Source organism: Melitaea cinxia, chromosome Z, assembly GCF_905220565.1.
Source record: "Melitaea cinxia chromosome Z, ilMelCinx1.1, whole genome shotgun sequence".
Classification (NCBI taxonomy): Eukaryota; Metazoa; Arthropoda; class Insecta; order Lepidoptera; family Nymphalidae; genus Melitaea; species Melitaea cinxia.
In genome coordinates this window covers 15,775,441-15,784,059 of record NC_059424.1, presented here as the reverse complement: position 1 = coordinate 15,784,059, position 8,619 = coordinate 15,775,441, and positions in this window count along the sequence as shown.

Below are 8,619 nucleotides of genomic sequence, written 5' to 3'. Positions count from 1 at the left end.
TCAAAAAATGAGTTCATCAAGAAGAGCCCCTCCGATTCAAGAAAGTTGACAAGCATCTGCCCCCTGCGATTCCTGTGCTCCAATCCGTGTAGTCCGATGCTCGATCCGTCGCGGTCTTGTACTCCCACTTTAGCGTTGAAGTCTCCCATAACAACGCTGTAGAAGGTCGAAGTAGTGCCATGTATGGCCCTTGCAATGTCTTCATACAAGGCTTCAACATCATCGTCAGAGTGTGCCGAGGTCGGCGCATATACCTGTATCACTTTCAGGGAGTACCTGTCAGTAAGTTTAAGTAAAAGGTATGCTACCCGGGTCGACACACTGCTGACTTCCACAACGTTGCTAGTGAGAGTCTTGTGGACCAGAAAACCGACGCCACCTTGGGAAAGCCCATCACCTTCACGGAAGTAGAACAAGTGCCCGGAGGCCAGGATCATCGTGTCCTCACCCTGTCTTTGGACTTCAGACAACCCCAGTATACTCCACTTAATGTGACTAAGTTCTACTTCAAGTTCGGTAAGGTGATGGTCCAACCGTAGCGTGCGTCCATTATACGTAGCCAGGTAAATTTTATGGCAGCCTCTCGTACCCCGGTGATTTTTAGCACCCTCTACCCCACCGTTACCTCGGCCGCTGCCATAGCCGGGAATAGTGGGGCTGCCGGGAACTAAGGGCCTAAATTTTTGGTGCGAACTCATGGGTTTTTTGCCCGTAGTCACCACGCTGGTCAGGCGGGTTGGTGACCGCAGGGCTGACTTTATCGCACCGAAGACGCTGCTGCCCGTCCTCGGTCTGTGCATTTAAAAAGCCAGCAGTTGGATGGCTATCCCGCCATCGGTCGGCCTTTTAAGTTCCAAGGTGGTAGTGGAATTGTGTTATCCCTTAGTCACCTCTTACGACACCCACAGGAAGAGATGGGGTGGCTAAATTCTTTAATGCCGTAGCCAATAATAATAAAAAATAAAAAAAAAACAAAAAACCCGCTATGAAATTGAAGGATAAGTCAAATCATTCTCTTTGTGCATATCTCCTACTGCATGTTATGTACGATGTTGCATAAAATTTCGAAGGACTACCGTATTGATATTTTTAAGTGTACAGTACATCATGTTTGATATTGTTTCGATTTATTTCTCTGGTTTTGTGTAATTATTGAATTTTTGTCTTGTTCCAGCTTTTTCAGTTTATTTTCTATTAGTTCATCTTCACGCAGGTGGTTTTTTTGTTTTTCATTATTATTATTATATTATTTATTGTTAAAGTCTATGGTCAAATTGAGAATAGATTATAGATTAATGTTGTTTGTCTTTACTGAATGTCAAACATAACCGTAATAAATTCGTTTATTACAATATATATACTAGCTGACCCCGTAAACGCTGTTTTGCCATATATGTTATTAGCCCCCTTAATCCCCTCCCCCCTATAGCTTAGGGGTATGAAAAATAGATGTTGGTCGATTCTCAGACGTACTCGATATGCACACAAAATTTCACAAAAATCTGTCCAACCGTATCGGAGGAGTATTCTAACTAACATTGTGACACGAGAATTTTATATTTAAGATATATAAATTTCTGTTAGACAGTGAAATAGAATTAACATAGAAACTACTTATGATAAAAATATCGATTAACGAAAAATGAAATAGTATATAATTTAGCGTCGGTTTCGCTGTAATGTTTTCTTTGTACATTTAATATTGATAGATCGTATTATTCTATAATTGTATTGGTATCACGTATAATTGCAATGATCTTTGACGTCCTATAATCTATACATATAATAGAATGGTAGGAAAGTCAAAACTGTACAATGAATATTTTTTTTTAAATAATACTTGGGGTGTGATCTACAATCGATACCGAAGCCAAAAATGTTTTTAGAATTTTTGTCTGTTTGTCTGTATGTATATCCGGGATAAACTCAAAAAGTACTGCATGGATTTACTTCAAATTTGGCACGAATATTATTAAGAAGTCGGGTCAACATATAGGCTACATAATATAACGCTATCACTTACGGTGAACGAGCAGTGAACCTTTATTTCTTCAACGCATTCTGTAACAACGTGTAATCTAACGACGCATATTTGAATGTTGTTGTAATAACCATGCTATTATAACCTAGCTTCACACTATAAATAAAGAAATTCTGTAGTATATTTAGTATATGTATGTAGTATATTAGTATTTAGTAGCATTGCACCCGTGCGAAGCCGGGGCGGGTCGCTAGTGTCATATATAATGCTTAGAGAAATATTCGGAATGCAAAGAATTGCCTTCTTACTCCCGGCATGAAGCCAAAAGTGACATACCTGTACATACGAGTAGACTACATTAAAACTGTTTTAGAAATTTAATAAATTGAATTAATTTTATAAATATCTAATTGAATTCGAGGCACAGTCAGTCAGTCAGTCAGTTCAGTCTATTGCAGTGTATTTGTGGACATAGGCGTCCCCAAGTTCGCGCCAGATATTGACGGTCATCGTCGCCGCGTCGTACATACATCTCAGTACCTCGATTATACTGGCAGTCGATATGATATATGTGCAGAGAATTCAGGACAGCCCAGGTTTCGACAGAGTCAAAGGATTTAATTGTATTGTAATATTCAACTCAATGTCAATTCGATGCACGTCTGACATAATTTATGTAAAATGATTTGTATTTAAGAATAGAGTGTTTCACAAAAAACAAACTCCGTAACAACGAAAAACGATAAAAATTTATACTTAATTTAATTATATTTTTTTTTTTTTCTATTTCATTCAGACTGTACCAGGCAAAAAAGTTTTTTTTTCCAGTTTGTAAACTTTATAGTCTCCTGCAACACCAGAAGCATCACAAGTGCATTGACGACCCTCCCATGCATGCATGCATTGACAATCCCCCCCAGGAGCTCTGGTCACCTTACCCAACCCAGAAACACAACCCGACTTGAAAGCAGTTTTATTTAGCTGTGATCTTCTGTAAGGTCGAGATACTTCCCCAGTCGGGTTGCTTCAGATTTAACAAGATCTTTCCTACTGTACCCTACCTCAGTTAAAACGTTACAGATATAAGTGAAATGCTATTTATATGGAATGTATCACTACATTTGAATAAATACTAAATACACAACTATTGCAATGTTTTCTTTAGATTACCTTCCAAAATCTCTTCAATTACTAACTATGGGCTTTAAGCACTTATGCTTTAATCTATACATCTATAAAAATATAAAATTGGAGTGTCTGTAATATTAAAATAACCGCTTTTTACTAAATTCATATGTATACACGGTACATATACCAAAATAACATTTTTTATCATTTTTGTCTGTCTGTCTGTCTGTTTGTTCCGGCTAATCTTTGAAACGGCTGGACCGATTTTGACGGGGCTTTCACTGGCATATAGCGGAATAATAAAGAGTAAATTAGGCTACTTTTATTCTATTTTTTTTATAACTGCGAACTGAACAATAACTGTTTTGTTAATTTCCAAGTGGAAGAAGTCGCGGCCTAGCTAGTAATAATAATAATAATAATAATGAAGCTAAAAGGGGCGGGCGTTTTTGTGGGAGCAACCTGCGTTGACACACTTGCTCCGTCTCATGTCAGGGGAACAGCCTTAAAAGCGAGAGCCGCAGCGAAAAAAGCTGAAAAGACCCACAATATTCGTCACTAATTCCAAATTACATCTGTGTGCCGTTTGCAGTCGGAACACTCGGACCTTGGAGTAGCAGTGCTAATTTTTTTAAAATGAGATAACTCCTCGCCTTAGTGCCTTCACTGGTGACAAGAGGGCTGTTGCATTTTTTGCCCAGAGATTGGCATAGCGATTCATCGGAGAAATGCTGCCAGCATTCTTAGCACAATTCCACGCGGACATGATTTGTATCAAAACTATCTGTAAATATTTAGTTCTTAAGTTTTGAATTGTAAATATGTATAATGTTTAATAAAACAATTTGGTATAAAAAAAAATGAAGCTTACCACAATATATTAATGAAAACCATATCTAAATCGGATAAGCTGTTTCTGAGACTACGGTGCACAAACAAATTGCATTTACATTTTTATTATAATAATTCGTAACATTATTTTCATCAGTAAGCTATCTCATGTACAACTAACCAGTCAGTGTAGTTATTTTTAGTAAAGGGAGATGTTCGATGCGATCCAGTATCACCTACATCCTGGTATGGGGCTGACAATTGGGAGCAATGTCAATATGTCGCCGAGGTCTCGACACACAACTGGTTTTTATATTATACAAGGCAATGTATATCTGGTCAACTTGTCCTACTGTTATCTTTACTCTATAACACATTTTACTTGCAACTAATTAACGATGATGTGGAACGTTATAATTGTGTACATGTGAGATTTTTTTTAGTAATAATGAGATATATTTGTAAATATTATGACCTATAATACTAATTATTTACAAATATTACGTACACTCAGTATAATGTTTCACAGTCTGTTTCTTATCTGATAAATTAAATATTTACTGAATAAACTTAAATAACTAGTTGATAGGCAACGTAATTATGTAAAGGGTAGGTCGAGCATCTCAGCATAATGTATTTATTTATTTATTTAATATTTGGGAAACAAACAGATATACATAATAAAAATATTAACACAAATTAATTTTAAAGTAGTAAGTTTTTAGTAAGTTTACAGTCTAGTGTAACGCCCAAGTCTCTCATGTCAGATTTCCGGGTTAATAAAGTATTGTTAAGAGTATATTTATAAATTAAAGGTTTGAGTTTACGTGAGAAAGAAACTATACTACATTTCGTAATATTCAGATGAAGCAAATTTAGACTTACAATATATTTTGAGACTATTTAAATCTGTTTGAAGATCATAACAATCAGCTAATGATTTAATAGTTTTAAATATTTTAGTGTCATCAGCGAACAAAAGGAATTCAGAGGACACAAACACATCGCTTATATCATTTATAAATATATTAAAAAGTAGAGGACCGAGGTGAGAGCCCTGGGGCACACTTGATGTAATAGGTATAAACGACAATAAGTAACCCTTAATAGATACAGCCTGACTTCGGTTGCGAAGATATGAATCCAATGTATTCCAAAACGCTTTAGCTTAAGGAGAAGAAGACTGTGAGACCTTATCGAAGGCTTTAGAGTAATCCGTGTATACGACGGCAACCTGATGTCCTTGATCCATAGAACTAGAAACCCGATGTATAAATTCACAAAGATTGGTTTCCGTTGAACGTGTATTGATGAAGCCATGCTGTTGATTTAGCAGATAAGAACGTATAGTTGCAAAACATAGTATCGTAAATAATTTTCTCAAACAACTTTACAATGGAACAAAGTTTTGAAATAGGCCTATAATTCTGTATATCATGTTTATTACCGGATTTCAATATAGGGGCTATAAAAGTTTTTTTCCATAAAGTTGGTAAGCATGCGGTATTCAGAGATAAGTGAAACAACAAAAATATAGGTAATACCAGCACATCACAAAATTGCTGAAGAAAACGAGGGGGGGGGGGTAAAGCATCCGGTCCAACCCCTTGTCAACATTAAGATTTTTAAGATATTTCTCAACTATAGAAGTAGTAAGTTCGATTATACATAAGTCCACATAGGGTTGACTGTCGGTTAAGACTCCATTCACACGCATCTCCGGTTCAAAAGCAGACTGACAGTATGAATTAAACAAACCACAAATCTCTTCGCCCTTAGATGATGAAGTCTCACCAAAAAACATACGATTAGGTAGATCATTAGACCCCTCCCTCTTAGATTTTATAAATTTCCAAAAATATTTACTATTTCGATTAATTTCTCTCTCAGCATTATTAATGTAAGCATTTTAACAGTCGACTTCAACCTTTCTCTGTCTTTCCCGTAAAAGCACAAATGTATCATAGTCTGATATCCTACGATAAGTCTTCCATTTCCTGTGAAATTTTAATTTTTCCTTAATTATCTTTATCAATGCTCATCATACCAAACAGGGCACATGATTATTGCTTTAGAGTCAGCTCTGTGATAAAGGCGAATAATACGGGAAGGTAATTGCAAAATATTAGGTCTAACCAGTAGTGAGCTAATTTCTAAATCAGGATGATACTTGTCTTCATCGAGTAAAGGATAAGAGCTCTTAGAAACGACACAATCAGTACTACATAGAACCAGGTCTAATAAACGGTGATTACAGTTTTTTATAGTATTATACTACTTTAAATCAGAAAAACAAAGAAAGTGGTGCAGGGTGCCCACCAGAGAACCCCGAAAAGAGTCACATAGTTCTAAATAATTATGCACTTGATGCCAAATTCCATTACTTATGTTAAAATCACCCACAATCAAGTAAACATCATTAGGTCTATCGACAATCATATTAGAAACTGTGTCAAATAAATAAGCCTCAGATTCTTCTTGTTCTGGGCAATGTGAGAAATAGCAACAGTAAATCTTCAAAAGGCGAGAGTGTTTGAGGTGAATAGTAACAGTGACAGTTTCAGCTGAAAAATTATGGAAGGTAATATTCTCCGAAGAAACAACCTGAAACTCGCGACGCAAAGCAATAAGTACACCACCACCAAGCTTCATTCAAGACTCATAACTACGATCACACCTATATACAGTAGTTATACTGTATATAGGATAATCAAAAAGTTCAGAGCTAGAAACGGAGTCCAACAACCATGTCTCGCTTAAACAGATGATATCAAAGTCATTGAGAAGTTGACTGTTGTAAATTAAGTTAGTTTTGGTACGTAAACCACGAACATTCTGGTAGTAAATACTTAAACTATTGTGATCAAACATAGTAATTGCATACAATAAACAAATTAAATATACATTTATTTTTTATAATCGTTACATCGAGAACCGAAGCGTTATCACACCCAAACCCGGTAAAAGATAAATTCCTAATTATAATTGTCAAGTAGAGCCTGAATGCATGAGCACTCCGAAAAAATAGCTGAACCCTAAACACATAACAGCATATTAAATACATAAATAAGATACAACAATTTACATAAATCATACAATACAAAATTATAAATAGAGAGTAAATGATGCCTATTTGATCTTTTTTGTCGTCCTGTCTGACCATAATTCTACAGTTTCTAATCCAAACATATTTATAAGTGCGCTCCTTAGCAAAAACTTTAGCACGTTGTAAAAGCATTTTATTAAATTTTGTCAAATGATCATTAAAATAAATCCGAGACTCATTTTTAGCAAAGCCGAGGTCCTGGCAAATAACTTTCAAGCTTCTCAGACAGGCTAAAAAGTCATCTTTTCTATAGCGAGACTGCAAACGGACAACTATAGGCTTAGGTTTATTGACTTTATTAGTGAAGGAAACTCGCGTAACAAAATCAATTTCTGTCATTTTCAGATCAAATCCAGCTTTTTTAGCAATTTCCTCAGTAATGCGGAGAAGGTTCTCGCCTTTCTTTTCAGGAATTCCGCAGATTTCAATGTTGGACCGCCTTGCCCATCGGTCTTTTGCGTTAGAGTCTGCCTTCAGTTTCTCATTAACCGTCCTCAAGTGCTCCACAGTTGTCACCAAGGCATCAAAAGCTTTTTAACTTTGATTCCATTTTCGCAATTTTTTCATTAATCTTATTGTGTTCATCGTTAATAAAACCCATAGCAATTCTTATGTCCTGTAGTTCTTGCCTTAAGGATGTAATTTCTTTCGAGATACTGGTGAGATCCTGTTTCATATCATGGAACTCAGATTTTATGAAATCCTGGATGTTTACAGGCGGAGATTGATCGACCACATCCTGCTTTGAGTTGGGGTGCAAAGTTAACATATCTTCGGTTACAACTTCCTTTAGGTCACGATAATTTGAGCGGACAGGTGTATTATCTTTATTGCGATTGTTTGGAGCTCGACTTTTTTTGTGAGAAATCGGGGCAAATCCAAGACGACTTTAGATCCGAAAATAGCTTTTTATTCTCCTTATGTGGAAAAATACATTTGTAGTGAAATGAGACTCGGCAAAGCTTACAATCTAAAGTGTAGGCACGATCAGCTTCAGATGATGTGCAAAAACCGAATTTATTCATACTTTATATATTTATAATGATAGTGTAAGAAAATTAAAAATAAACAAAAAAGCAACAAAATTATATGTACAATAAAATTTAAAATTTTACGTATATTAAATTAAATTAAAATAAAAAAAATCTAACAAACAAAAAGGAAATTTAAAATTAAAAATGAAAATAAAAATAAAATAATTTTCATTGAACACATTATTTTGTAAGGTGCGCGTGATGCGCTTTCATTTGAGACTCCCCTAGATTATATTTGCAGACATTCGGTTATTCTTCCCCCCTTTAACCCTTCCACAACTTTTAAACGACTAAACCGATTTTCATCAAACATATCTAAAAACACTCGCCCGTAACTCACCTTACACACAAAAAAAAACTAAATTGAAATCGCTTCATCCGTTCGCGAGCTACGGAGCCACAAACAGACAGAGATACAGACAGACAGACAGACAACACTTCACTTTAAACTTATAAAACCCCTCTTTTGGCGTCGGGGGTTAAAAACGGAAAGATGAAGTCAGAAAAGCTAGTCCAATGGCCTAAAGGAAAATTAGCAG